Source organism: Parasteatoda tepidariorum, chromosome 4 (genome assembly GCF_043381705.1).
Source record: "Parasteatoda tepidariorum isolate YZ-2023 chromosome 4, CAS_Ptep_4.0, whole genome shotgun sequence".
NCBI lineage: Eukaryota > Metazoa > Arthropoda > Arachnida > Araneae > Theridiidae > Parasteatoda > Parasteatoda tepidariorum.
Genome location: NC_092207.1, coordinates 65,413,581 through 65,429,251, shown reverse-complemented (window position 1 = coordinate 65,429,251; position 15,671 = coordinate 65,413,581). Strand labels below are relative to the sequence as shown.

The window sequence follows — 15,671 nt, the reverse complement described above, 5'->3', positions numbered from 1 at the left end:
CTATATCATGTCTAAAAATATTAAAATATTTACTAAGTTAAATATATATATATATATATATATATATATGTAGTTGCGGTCCTACTTGTGAAGAAGTTCTAGGTAAATTTATTTGCTTCTGGAAAGAGATTATTAAACTAATTCTTACATAATTGAAATAGTTAAGTTGCGTTACTACCAAAAATAATTATAAGAAATGTTAACTTGATTCTAATTCCTAGTTCCTTTTGATAAATGAAGGCTGACATAGTCGATATTACGCTTCTCACATTGGTGACTCGGACGTGGTATGAACTCGTCTCCATCGATGGATTGTCCGCATTGAGCAGTTGAATTGCTCAAAATAGTGCTCAAAATACCGGTTAAGTGAAATACAATTCTCGTGGCCTATAACAACAAAAAAGAGAGAAAGTCAGAGGAAAGAAAGAGAAAAAAAGAAATAGAAACAAAATAAAATATAACGATATACATAATAAGCGAAAAAAATTAACAGCATTAATCAGCTAGTGGTGATCGTTCATCGAATTCTATAACACATAAAATTCTGAAGGGGAAGTAATGTGGTGTAACGACCACTAAGATTATTAAATACCAATTAAGAAGATTAATAAAAAGTGCATAAAACATATTAGCTTGATTTTATATAGAGGTACCTTTTGATAGATGGAGGTAGGCATAGTTGATGCCATAGATACATGATTTCATCATCTAACACATATTAAATATGAAAATTCCACAAAAATATTATTCTTCACAAAAACTAGGATGTTACAAAAGGTAAAATGGAAAATATAGTACCGCAATATCGTGGTTGCTATGGCAGGGGATATTTTTTTCACTCTTTTTTTAAAAATGCATTTATCATTTTAAGTTTTCTGTACTGTTCTACTATCATTTTGAGCTATTTAAAAAAAAAAAAAAACTACTTTTAAAATTTTTTAAATTTTCATGATATTCAAATCGGATTTCTTTTTCATTTTTAATATGATTCACTAGAGATTATGAAAAAATATTGTTATACTTTTTACGCAGAATAAAAGTACTAGTTTACATACCACTTTTTAACGATTTTTTTTTCAAATTTCAGATAAGAAAAAAGAATTCTTAATTAATTTTAATATGGTCTAATTTTTTTTAAGTTTTCTTAAAAAGTTTTGCAGTTATAGCAAAAAAAAATGTTTTTGCTACATATTTTAGGGTATTTGAAAACACTATTGGTCACTTAAACATCTAAAAGTTTTAAACTTCATGGACATGTATGAGAAATCACATGATTCAAAAAATTCTGAAATTGTAAAATAAATCATTAATTATTTTTTGAGAAATACGAAAAAAGGTATTAGTATAAAATCGCTTTATTATTTTGTGCATCCCCTGTATATATTATCCTTCAAATTGTATTATGTTTTTAATATTGAAGAAATATTTTGTTTTAAAAAATATAAAAATATAGCAAGATTTTGCTAATTTTTTGGTCCAGATAATGCTTTTATCAATTACCTTCATGACTTTCTTTCGTTTTCCATTCTGGTCTAGATCAACGTTGCGATGTAACACCGCCTCAAAACGAATGTACGGAAAGAGGAACATAAGAAATGTCATATTTTTCTTATAATTTTTGTCCAGATAATATTTTTACCAATTACATTTATGCTTTTTTTAGAACTAGGAGACAGTTGCCAAGTTAGAGCGCCTCAAAATGAATATGACAATGGAAACGGAATAATCTACGAAAATTTTAGCTATCCCCATTGTGGACCAGGTCTGGTTTGCAGTTCGGCTACCAAGACATGCCAACGCAGAACTGGCTAATTATTATACATTGTTTCTATTTGATTTGGATGACTTAGAATCCTATAAATGTAAAATTATTCCAAAGTTGGTTGAATTAAATTAGTGTTTTAAAAAACTCCATGTTGTTTCGTATCTTCTTTTACACTGTCAGAAAAAAAAATCGAACTAGAATATAGTCAAAATTGCATATAATCTTAATAAAGGGTTAAATTAATTTCAAAGATCCGGATATCTTTGATTTTGATTAACATAAAATTACCGAGAGTTATAAAGACATCCTGTATAGGTTTTTCTTTATCCCCTGCTCAATGGGATTTACCATTTATCTATAATATTCCGTCCATAATATTATTCTCTGCTATTAATACGTTTTTAATTTTAATGATCATTCAAAATGAAAGTATTTGAAATTAAAAATGAACTTTATTTATTATAAAGTATTGCTGTGAATTTACCTGATTATACAACATTTCATGACAAATACGTTTAAAATTAATAAAAAAAGCAAAAGAGCTATGTTTAATATTATAATAAAATTTATGCAAAGAAGTAGTCAATTAACATAAGCGATCAAATTAAGAATTAAATAGTAAACATTTAAAACTGTAAAACTACATTAATAATTTACTTTCCGCACTTTACTGTTCATGTATAGTCTCTTTAATACAAACATTTAACGATATTTTAGAGAAATCAGTTGTAAAAATTATTCTTTTCAAGGAAATAATCACTTTGAAATTACCATGGTGGCTTTAATTACACAACTTTATTGAGAAAATCACGTAGAGAACTAAACTACGTAATACATAAAATAAAAAATAAATATTTACTAATCACGTGACTTTGTGCTGCCATGTATTTCATTTTAAAAAATACTTTAAACAGAAACCTCCTCCCCCGCCATGAAACCTTAGGGGATTCATAAAATGTTATTACATTCATTCAAACTTTAATTTCAAAGGTAAAGCAGCAATAACTCAATTACAGAAAGTTTTAAGTTTAAGAATCTTTACACAAAAATTAAAACAACTTTAAATGAAATATATGTGAATTGTAAACTAACATTAAACAAAATTAAGCAAATAAAATGCACACAAGGACTGACAGCAATCATCATAAAATGTTTGATTTAAAATAAATATTAAATTTGACTGAAAATTGAAATTTAGAGTTCAAAGTTAGTATGAGTTCAAAGTTTGTAGTCTGTTGTTAGTGTGCAATGTTTAAGAATAGGACGCATTAACTCACAATTTGCAGTTTTTAACCTTATCACACTGATTTTACCGTCTGATTCAGGAAAAATCTCAAGCACACGTCCTAACTTCCACTTCAATGGTGGTAAATCATCTTCTTTGATTAGTACCAGTTCATTTACAGCAAGATTTTTCTTTACTTTGAGCCATTTGGGTCGTCTTTGAAGAGAGGAAAGATAGTCAGTTGACAACCGTTTCCAGAATTCTTGGATCATTCTTTGCATTAATTTCCATCGTTTCAAATGTGTAATAACTTCCTTTGAAAGATCAGAATTTGGTACTTCTGTCAATGAAGTACCAATGAGGAAATGACCAGGCTCATAGTCAGCAGGATCATCCGAGAGAGGGGTAAGTAGCTGATAATTTAAGCAAGCTTCTACTTTTGCAATCAGGGTTAGTAATTCTTCGTACGTGAGGATCTGTTCGCCGACAGTTTTTTTAAGATGTGACTTTATAGATTTAACAGTGCATTTTCACATTCCTCCATGATGAGGTGCCGCAGGTGGATTGAATATTCCAAATGATATTATTATTTGCAAAATAGCCTTGAAAACTTTCATCTGAAGAGAGTGATGCAATCAGGGGTTTTAACTCTCTATATGCACCAACATAGTTTGTCCCACAGTCACTGTGCATCTGATCAGGTTTTTCACGTCAAGATATAAATCTTCTTACAGAGGCAAGGAAGGCATCACAAGTCAGATGATTTACGAGTTCTAAGTGAACTGCTATTGTGGATAGACGCACAAATAAACAAACCTAGCATTTCATAGTCTTTACACCTCTTCCTTTTCTGGATTTCATTTGGATAGGTCCGGCATACTCAGTGCCAACAGTGGAGAAAACTCAGGAAGGTGTGACTCCTACTGGCGATAAATCAGATATAAATTGTGTCAAAAATCTAGAATTTTGTAGATGACATTTTACACAACTGGAGATAGTCTTTTTTAACAAGATTCTTGACACCAATTATCCAATACTCTTGTATTAATGCTGATAATGTCTTTTGAGTAGAAAATATGTCATTAATAGTCACTTTCATGAAAATATGTCACTATTATCGTTGATAAACGATGGCCTTTTCAGAGAAGGATTGAATGTTTTCGCCGGTCAGAAAGATTGGAATTCTTCAACCTTCCACCAACTCGGAGCAGTCCCGATGAGTCAAGAAAGGGTGCCAAAGGCAACATATTGCTATTTTTTGGGAGTGTCTTTCCTTTCTACAGATATTCTATTTCAGTACCAAAAGCATACTCTTGAACTATCTTCAAAAGATAATTTCTATTATTTTGAATCTCTGTAGTAGTTAAACAACTAAAAACCTTTGTAGCTGGGAACTTGAAATTTAGAATTGTTGTTTCTAATCCCCAAGAGGTCCATCCCAATTAGACCAATTCCATAAATCCAAAAATGTCCAGGAAGTCTAAAAACAGATAAGGTTTTGAAAAAACCTCGTAGATCTTAAAATCGATACAGTTTAGAATATGCTCGGGAGAAGCCTGAACAGTCCTACATTTAGTGCAAAGTCCAAAAGTCTTTTGCCCCTGAGCATACGAGAGACACCTCAAGTGACCACTTGTAAAGCGAGATAAACAAGTCTGCTGGCTTCTAGGTCCCTCAAAAAGCAAGGCACTTCCAGGTCGTTTTCTGAAATACCAACTATGCGGAGGAGGAACCCTCCAGAGGTCCATAAACATTTTTTTGCACTCTGCAAAGACCTCGTTGAAAGTGGAACGTAGATCTGGCTGTAAAGGTTCCAAAGAATGAAATTTAGAATAAATCACACCAGGTAACAGCAGGTAAATACTCTTTGCAAGTTATTCCATGATGAAATTTAACTTATGACGTTCATAATATCAGACTGGCTTTCTTCTTCGCAAACATTCATATTGATGTTCATGGACTTGATTCGTTTCTTAATAAGAATTTCATTGTCTAAGTTTTCGCTATTCAAAGAGCTAAAACTTTTACCATTATTCCATTCTGACTCTTCAAGTCTTATCCAAGGTGGTCCATGCCACCATTTATCTCTTTCTTTCAATTCTCTTGCATTCCACCCACGTGTCAGCAAATCAGCAGGATTATTGATACCACAGCAATGTCTCCAATTTTCGTTCGAACTTCCATTACTCTGTTCCCTTCAAAGGATTTCCAATTGTTAGCACACTTCTTGATCCAATGTAAAGTCACCGCGGAATCACTCAATAAATAATAATTGTTCGTTATGTGGAAAACACTTCGCAGTGAGTCTAGCACTCTTGCACCAAGGACAGTGGATAAAAGCTTTAATCTGGGTAACGTAATTCTCTTAACAGGTGCAACTCTAGCCTTTGCAAGGACAAAACTAACTTCATGCTGTTTTGACTTATTGATGTATCTGAGGTAAGCTATAGTACCGAAAGCTAATTCCCTGGCATCGCAGAAAATATGTATCTGAAATTCGATGTTTTCTCGACTAGACCTCGGAAAATACCAACGAGGTATAATAATGTCCTTCAGTTTCGCAACATCAAATGTCCATTTTCTTCTTAAATCATTAGGTCACTCATCATCGCATCCAAGTCCTCTTTGCCCGGTAAGTTGCCACAATATCTTTGCTGGAATCGTGAATGCAGCTATAAGCGCGATAGGGTCAAAATTCATACATGATAGCTGCAAAATCGCACGCAAATAGGGCTTCAGAGAGAGCAGTATATGGAAGATAAATCCAGTTTTAGTTCATCTTTCACTGTGTCCGATATGACACCTAGTACCTTTATAGGAATCAAACTATTTCTGGAAAGTTCTTCGAATTTCGTTTCTTACCAATATTACGATGTTAGTTTTAAAAGCACGTAAGCTAATGTTAGCGGGTATAACAACGTTCTTTGTGTCTTTAAACAGTTCAATAGGGTCTTCCACATTATTCACACCTGTAATTAAGTCATCAACATAAAGGCAATCGCTTAAAGCAGCGTATGCTAACTCGTGTGACCCTTTAAATTTCTTAATATGGCGCTTAACCGTAGCGGCTAATAAAAATGGCTATAATCCAAATAAAGTTCTGTGGAAACCGCAAAAGAAGATTTAACAAATTAGGGTTAAGATTTGGACCTGCCTCCAAATTATCATTCAAAGAATAAAAAAAATTTTCTTTAGAAGATGCATCGAATACAATGCGTCGTTTAGTACGCAATTCTTCTTTATCCCTTCTGATAACTGGGTGATGAGGCATGTAACACATACGGTCTGACGAAACCCCTTTCTCAATAGTAATAGGTTCATTTTAACTGTTCTCTAAACACTTTATTTAAATTCTAAAAGAGAGCCTCATCTTTGTCAAACTCCAAAGCCTCCTTTTAACATTAAACATATAATCAGAAAGATAAAGGTTTTCTTTGCAAGGCAACCTAATCTCATATTTTCAATTTTCAAATTTTATTTCACTTTCAAAAAGGGTCGCAAAATTTCCATATCACTAGTTAAAATGCTATTATCATCTTTCCCAATAAACAAATCATCTATTTCCAAAAGTTTCCTTAAATTAGCATTCAAATCACCATCTGAGTTCTTAACGTTTATCTTTCCATTTTAGAATTTTCTCCGAATATTCATCAACCGAAATTATTTCCCTTTCAATTCCGTCAACAGAAATAAATGCCTCTATCTCTACGTTAAGTTTTAGAAGATCATTTTCCTTTTCAATTAATTGATCACATCAAGTTTTATTCTCATCATCTAAGTTTTCGTCTTTAAAACATGCTTCTATTTTATTAAGAAGTTTAGTTGTTAATGATGTATAAGTCGTTCGCTTTTGAATGGATTTTCTCTTCAAGTTTCATCAATTTCAACTGTTTCATTAATATCACTGACCGACATGATTATTCAAATTCAATTCTATTCATGTTTCAAAAATAATAAGTGACGTTCTATATTAGTTCAAATTTCAAGAAAAGTCACTATATTAATTCAAAATCAAAGTGAAAGTCACTTACATGAGTCATCAAGGCTCCACGTAATGGCTCCACAAAATGCAAAAGGTATTCTTCACGGGGAAATAATCACTTAGAAATTACCATGCCGGTTTTAATTACACAACTTTATTGAGACAAATCACATAAAACAAAAAAATAAACATTTGCTAATCACGTGACTTTGTGCTGCCATCTATATTTTATTTTTAAAACTACTTTAAACAGGAACAGCAATAATTAAATGCAAATTCTATAAGAATAAACCTGTAGATGAAGTCTTAATGGTTATCAAGAAAAATTATTACATTAAAATTATATTTAAATAACGAATCAGAGTTTAATCCAAGACACCAGATCTATGTTTCTATATCTCACACTGTTATGAATTTCCAGTTAAAAATGGTTATATAACGATTTATTTAACTGTTATTTTACCATATTCAACCAAAATATCTATGCCAAGACTTGAATCAATTTTTTAGTTGGGTACATATTGTGGCTAAGAGGGGCTAATCGGACATTCTTATGAAAGGTTAAACAGAGGTTAAAAAACAGTATTGATACTATAAAGTATAAAAATTTTTGTCCAACAATAGCATGAATAAAAAAAACAAATAGAGAGATTAATTGAAAATAAAAGTACTGAACAATTTATGGAACATCAGGGAGTTGTTGAATTTTGAAGAGAATATAGTTTTTGTTCTGAATTTAAGGTTCGTGTTAACCCGTTACGAGTTTTCCATTTATTTTACAAGGTTATGAGCAATCCGATATGGGTATTTTAATTTAATTTTGTTCAGTCTATGTGTGGTTGGCAAATAAATGTGCTCTTATAAAAAAGAACTGCTTCTTTAATATAGCTTGATTTGCTACAATACGAAAACATTTCTCTCCTTCCTTCAATAGAAAAAGATTTTCCAGAGTTCATCACTTTTCAATCAGTGTCTTCGGACCATTAGAATACGAAAATTCCATTCACGTAAAAATGGCACAATACTAGCCTAGCTCAATGGCACAATTTTATTGTTTTAGAAACTAAACGAAGAGTCAACGTTTACAAAATCGCTCAGTTTTGTTTTCATAGTTATTTAACCGTCTTAGTTATAAATGGTTTCAAAACTATAAAGGTGAAAAAATGTTCATTACAATAAACTTTATGGTTAATCGATAATGCTTTCAAAACTATAAAGGTGAAAAAATGTTTATTACAATAAACTTTATGGCTAATCGAATGGACTGACTACCCGCGAATATTTTACCACTATTTTGGACTGAATGTTTGGAGTAATCGTTCCATTAGATTACGCTCTACTACATTAAAAAATAAGTCATCAATGTATTTTTGATAATAAAATAATTTGTCAGAGAATGTCTATGTGTGGCAGTTGTTAAATATTTCGTCCAGATCAGATTTGAGGCAAAAGAATTTTTAACTCATTTTTAAACCCAGCCGAAGAGGTAGGTGAACACCTGGTTAGAAATCCTGGGGCATACTTCTAATAACCATTATATACTTTTTTTCGACGTTTTATGAAACAGTATTCAGTTTTTCTAATATAATTGTGAAGAAACGAAAAAGAAAATGTATAAAAAATTTGCATTCATAAAAACGTGTTTTATTTAAAGGTGATAATTTTAATGAATTTGGACATTGGTTCACCGAAAAATTAAGTATGGCCAAAGCTACCAGAATATAGTAAGATTAACTTTGTTTTTGACTCTATGGGAACACCAAAAAATTCTGATTTATACAGAAGAGCTTCGGTACTTACTTTTGGTATAACATACGAAAATAGGGTTTTATTACCATGCTGAATGCTTGTAAAGGTAGTAAAATCTAGAAATTTCATCAGGAAACCAAAGAGCATAGTATAAAACCATTTATAAGGTAAATTTACTTTTAGTTTCATATTTTTACTAAATGTGTGGCAGAAGGGACACTAGTATATGTTCCTGTATTGAACGAATAAAAGAAATATTGTATTATCAACGCTGGGATTCGAAACTCTGTTCAATCATCATGCGATTGGTCGATTAGCCCTCTCAGCTACAGTATGTACTACCTTACTGCACCGAACAAAATGGCTTTAAAATGTGGGTCTAGTTGGATGGGATAGAATTCTAGTTATTTAACCGTAGTTGAAAACACAATCAATGAAAATTTTTTCTCTCTCTTAACGGTGTGAATATCATCTTTTCTTATGGTTATTTGACTAATTTGATTCAATATGGTAAATTAGCAGTTTAATTTACCATATTGAATCAAATAATAAGATTGACACATTGAATCAAATGATTTGATTCAATCTGGTAAATTAGCAGTTAAATCTGCGGCTTTTGACCGTGTCTGGAAACAGAAACTCATTGAGATCATTAACCGTGCTGGTATAGTTGGAAATTCTCTGCTCTGGATTATCGACTTCCTCAGAAATAGAAAGTTTGTCGTGAAGTTCAATGGAAACTACTCAAAGACGCACCGCACTTGGGCAGGAGACCCCAGGACTCGATCCTCAGTCACTTGCTGTTTCTCCTCTACATGAATACCATCCATGAATTCATTAATGGAGAGGCCAAGATAGTCTGCTATGTAGATGATATTGCCATCTGGAATACTAGCTCTCATTAACCCGGATAAATCTAATCTCTGCGTCCTTACCACTGACAGAAAAAACAGGAAATCATTCCGTCCTAGCATCAAAATCTTCAACTCGATCATTAATCAAATTTTTAACCCCAAATACATTGGTCTCACGTTGGACACCGTGCTCAGATTCACCAAGCACATTGAAACCACCTCACTCAGAGCATTAAAAAAAGCTCAATATTCACAGGAAATTATGTGGCTCTGCATGGAGTTCCAAACCGAAGACTCTCCTCAATACTTACACTACACTCATAAGACCAGTTCTCGAATATGCAGCACTAACATGGGTTTCCAGCATCCTCCTCATCAAAAAAGAAGATAGATATTGTCCAATACAGAGCTTCAAAAATTATTATTGGTGCAGTTTCCTCAACTAACAACCTGAGTCCTGAGGTTGAATGCGGTCTCACACCACTTGAAAGCAGGCGAAAACTGGCCACGGTTAAATTTACCAATAAGATCAGGAGCAGCAGTGTGGAACACATTTCAAATGTTACTTTTCGGGCCTGGACCAACAGGGAAAGGTTGAAGAGATCCTCCACACTCCAATACGACAAAGATATTAGAAAGAACATCAGTCTGAACCACTCATGCCTTGATATTATTGAAGAACCATTTTTAGCTGTAAAACCACCGTCTACCGTTAAGATCAATTTAGACCTGCTCGAACCGTGTTCGAAAAAAGAACCACAAGAAATCGCTAAGAGAAAGGGCATGGAAACTATTGCCAAGCTTTCTAAACCTGATCTTGTCTCCGCATACACTGACGGCTCTTCCAACTCAGAATGCAATAGAGGTGGTTCTGGCATCTTCCTTCACCTCCCAGATCAAACATCCCTCAAACATAGGGTCGCAGCTGGAAAAGTCGCCTCCAACTTCACTGGAGAACTGATCGCCATTAAATCCGCTCTTGTCCCTTACCCATATATGGCAACGTTACTTTTAAAAAGTAACGAGTAAAAGTACTAGTATTTTTAAAAAAAGTAATGAGTAAAAGTAAAAAGTTCTTATTTTAAAAAGTAACGAGTAAAAAGTACAAGTAAAAGTACAAGTACTAAACAAAAAAAGTAACGATTTAAAAGTACATTTTTAGGAAATCGAAAATTCAAAGTAACTTAAAATTTTATTGAATAATATTCTTATGTTCTTTAATGTTTTTGCAAGATTGTTGTTATTTATTTAATTATTTTTAATTTTGAAAGTTATGGATATTAATTTATTTTTAAATTCGGAGGAATATTATAATATAGTTTTATAATATAATCGTATAATATAATTTTAAAATCAAATGTAATTTTAATATCAAACTTTTTATGGATTTGCACGAAAAAGAAATTTTATCTATTGACTTTAATTTTTAGTTTATTATTTTTGTTTAATTAAATTACCATTGATTTAAAATTGTTTTACTCTTTAGAAACGCGTTTTAAAAACACAAACATAAACAAAGCAAACACGGGGTTTCATATAGCTTTGTGATCTTTGAGCTAGTAAAAAATAATTGAATGTGCAGTATAAGTTGAAACAGAAGGTATTTAAAAACGAAGTTAGCTGTGAATGCATATATATTGCATTCACAGCTTTTTTTTTTATTTATTTATTATTTTTTTTTAAGAAAGCTTACCGAGTTTTAGAAAAAAGTAACGATTTCATTCGATATTTCCGTTACAAATACTTTTACTTTTTCCCGCAAAAAAGTAACGAAAGTACAAGTAAAAGTACTAAATTTAAAAAGTAACGAAGTACAAGTAAAAGTACGTACTTTTTACTTGTACCGGCGGTACAAGTAACGAAAGTAAAAGTACTGCCATGTATGCCCTTACCTCTCACAGTCAGTCCCCTCGTCAGGCATCATCGTCTTCTCTGACTGCAAATCTGCCCTGAGGGCCATTAAAGGGGGTAAAACGAAAATCGTCCAAGACATCAACGCCCTTCTGTCCACCATTGTCTCCAGAGAGAAAACCAGCACCATCCATTGGGTCCCCGCTCATGTCAAAAACATCAGCTCTGCGGCAGATTTCGGAAGAAATGGTGCCTTCCGGAGCTTAATCTTGACCGTGAAATCACCACTACCATCAGCAGATTGCGGACGTGAGAGGTATGAAGATCATACCCGACGGCTCTAGAACCTGCGCAGATAGCAGGCACTGCCCAGGTGCTCAGCTGGATCCGAGGCATCTCTTAAGCTTTGTGTCTGTTGCCTCGACCCTCTTCAACATCGACCTCAACTGCTGCCATGCTGTAGGGGAAGTGGCAAGGGCTGTTCTCCATGCCTTTGGTCCCATTTAACTTGTAATTTTCTGCACTTGTCAAATAACAACAACTACAATAGCAGTTAAATAAATTGCTATTTAAGCCTTTTTATCGAAAACATTTTTAACCGTGTAGAGCTGTCAGCAGTATACGTTGGTTTATTACTACAATATGTCTCGTAAAATTGCTCAATGTTTAATTTTTAATATAATGCATTAGAAATTAGGCATTAGAAATATTTTGATTCTAAATTGTTACTAATTATGCAGATATACAATTAAAAATACTTACATAATATAAGAGAATCACTCGAAAACTTAAATATATGCAATTTGTTTTACATTATTCAATCATGAGATCTAGAAAATGGAACTACAAACCAAAGAACTATCTTGAAATCATCCAATCCTTAACTTCATCACGATGAATAAATTATAATTAATATTTTTTTTTATAAAAGTAGTTTGAAAAAAAGAAACTGCTAAACAATTTTTAACTCACAAATTATTCTATGAACTGGAGAGGAAAAATAAAATACAACTTAATGAATTTATACTAATATGAACAAAAAAGAAAACAGAAAAATTTCCAATATAGTACAGAATGTAAAATTATTGCAAACAGCTTGTTGTCATTCACAACCACAACTAGCGATTGATTTCTTCTAGTTAAGGATGTAGCGTATCCTCTGGTTTGTATATCTGGAATTAAACAAATATTTTATAAATATTACTTAAAAAAAATTCTGTTAAAATTTTGTTGGTTTATTGCAAGAGTCTTTTTTTATAATATCGCCTCTTCAGCTTCTTATATCATGTAATAATACAAAGTTTGACGCTTTTTTAGAGTATGTGCGACAAGGTGTGACACACGAGGTTTAGGTTTTGTTTTGAGATGTGTTTTGGCATTTTTTTTAATTTTTAATAATTGAGAAAAGTTTAATTTTAAGCTACATTTATTTATACTTATACACAAAACACCTTTTTTTTTCTCTTCTTTATGGAGAGAGGGGTTTGCAAAGACATAATTTATAAGAGACCTTAAAAAGATGACGTATTTTGCAAGCAATATATTTAAAAAAGAACAATCATGAGTAATTTTGAAAATTAATTTTTAAATATTGTTTCACATTTTTATCTAATTTTCAAAAATAAATAGTTTTTTGATTTAGACTAAGTTTACACCTCTATCTGATCATTGATAGCTTCCTTCACATTAAGACATATAATTAAATTAAATAATTGAACACTTAATCAGTCAACATTGCTTTTTACTGATACGTAGCTTTTTTAAATGAACCACTCTCAGAAATAAAACTCTCGCATTTGACGATTTAGCAATTCTTGAGCAGCATTTCGATAATTTTAATAATCTTTTTGTCATGAAATCAAGTGATTTGTGAGAAAACGTGAACTCTCAAATCTAAGATGTTTCTCTTGTTTCTAATGTTTCTTCTACTCCAAACCTCATTCTAGTGCATTGTGCTAGATTGCTAGCTCGAATTAAAACTTGACAAATGAGAGTAAAGTAACGAAACAACCCGACCTTCCTGTATGAAGGTTATGGAGTTGGAATCAGCAGGATCATCCAATGTTTGAATCCCGCTCCAGGAATGGGTTTATTTTATCTTTTTGTCAGATCTGTCTTTTTGTTTTGCGTATAAACGTTTGCTGTAGAGTAATATGTTTGTTGTTTAGCTTTGTTTCTTGTTATAAGATAATATTTGTATGAAATCCCGTATCTTTTTGAGTTTCTTTTAGAAAGTACAAAAACTTCTTAGAAAATTGTTCGAAACTCTTTTAATTTTTGAAATATTCAAATCGAACCTTTATTATTTGCTGCCAAATACGATTCACTACGAAATTATGAAGAAAAAAAATGTTTTGCTTTTTCCACTCATGGACAGAATGGAAGTTCTACTTTAATTAATTATATCTTGCACCGTTATGACTATTTTTTTTTCAAGTTTTAAAGAAAAATTTTATAAATTTCTTTAGATTGTTCTAATAGGTATGCCTAATTCTATGAAATATATTTAGCGTCATCGCAAAACAAAACGTACAACCAAAATAATTTTTTTTTTTTATAAAAATGTCCATATCCCAGTAAATACTTAAACTAGGCTTACGAAAGTACAATTACTTCTTATAATTAACAAAATAACTGAAATGAGTTACAAATTTATGGCTACATTTTTTGCCATAGGATTTTCAAAAACACTATTTTCCGTTTTTTATACAATAATTTAGAGACACTTTCATTTTTTGATATTTTTTTGAATTTCCAAACGGATACTTGAAAGACTATTTTGTAACTTAAGAAGAGTTCAGTTCATGCGATTTTTTAATATTTTCTTCAAAGTTTAAAGCTTTCAGAGGTTTGAGGGTACTGACAATAAATTACGAAAGAAAAAATGAATTTTTTTAACGCCTTATGCCAGAAAACCACGCAATAAAAATATATTGATGACTTTGATTATTATTTGCAATAACTGCATGGAACATTTTTTTAAAAGACTAACTCTTTTATTTCAAGTTTCTTTTTGCTACACTTTGAAAATATTCAGTAAAATTAAGCGAAATTTTTGAAGGAATTTAAATTAAGTGCAAACTTATTGTTTTTAAATTTTCAAGAAAAGTTGCTAGAAAATGTGCAAGGTAAGAATTTTGGAAATATTTCCTTTACACTGCGCAAGCGCGAAAATTTTTTAAAATTATTTGTTCGTAGTTTTATAGTGAATCGTATTTGGCAACTAATGGTAATCGTATCAGGCTAAAAACTTAAAAACATTCGTGAAATTTTTTAAGCTGTTTTTGCACTTTTTAAAAAAAATCTATAAATGTTCGGGGCTTTTCCATAACTTTTGTTATGTAGTGTTCTTATTATTATGCGTTATTAAGCAAATTAAACTAGCTTATACTAACCAGACTATAATGTAATTAGAAATATAATTTAAAAATTTTTTTAAGTGGTAAAAAAAACAAAAACCTTTTATACGGTTAAATTCACTTTTCAATTTTGTAATTTTTACTAAATGTGTAGTAACAAGAATTCGATTTTGAAACCAAAATGTCTGGTAAAAAATTACCATACGAAGAGAAGAAACGCCAAATAAATGGTTTAAGTTCTGTATTTCTTACTTCTTAACTAATTAATTTTTTTTTGTGGTTTTATTACCAGAATTATGACTTTTGAAAATTATCATTACCATAAAATTCGTAATTTTGCCACAAATTTTTCCCTTGTGCAACTTAAAAATTATTCTCTGATTACAAAAAATTAATTGCAGTCTCTTAATATTGCGGAATTATAATTAATTAATTATAATCCCATAATAATCTCCAATTGACCTCTAAAAGGATTTTAAGACTTCTTTAAATTAAGCTAATTTGACACAAAAGTTCTCTATAACACATTAACCTCTAATTCTAGAAATTGAATGTTGAATAATAATTGTAAATTTCTTCATAATATAAAATTTATTAGTTTTTTAGCGGGTTTACATAACAGCAATTTCTTGTTATAATTTTAATAACTAGGGAATAAATCCATAGTTCGCCCCTGACTTTAATTCAGACAATTGTTTTATTTAGACGTGATGGCTCAAGGGAAAAAGCTCTTGTCCCCCCATGAAGTGATCCTGGTTCAAATCCCTGGTCGACTGGAATTCTGCACCTGGCGCTCACCGGCAACAATGCTGACGTAAAATATTTTCTTTGGTAGACGGATCAGGGGTTAGAGTTTGGTTTGCGGGTTAGTTCTATCAAAAAGTCC

The 15,671-nt window shown here is 31.5% G+C and overlaps 1 protein-coding gene and 1 long non-coding RNA gene across 3 annotated transcripts in view; both read left to right on the top strand.

The window, feature by feature from the left end:
* The window catches only part of LOC107448116 (uncharacterized), a 12,327-nt gene extending 10,415 nt beyond the window's left edge, over window positions 1-1,912 (top strand). For both annotated transcript variants that reach the window (XR_001584625.3, XR_006226770.2), the window contains exon 3: window positions 1,664-1,912. This is a non-coding gene — a long non-coding RNA (uncharacterized lncRNA). The remainder of the gene's footprint in view (window positions 1-1,663) is intronic.
* LOC107452389 (zonadhesin-like) overlaps window positions 1-15,671 on the top strand; it is a 547,551-nt gene that overhangs the window by 298,998 nt on the left and 232,882 nt on the right. The gene's annotated exons all lie outside the window — the stretch shown is intronic.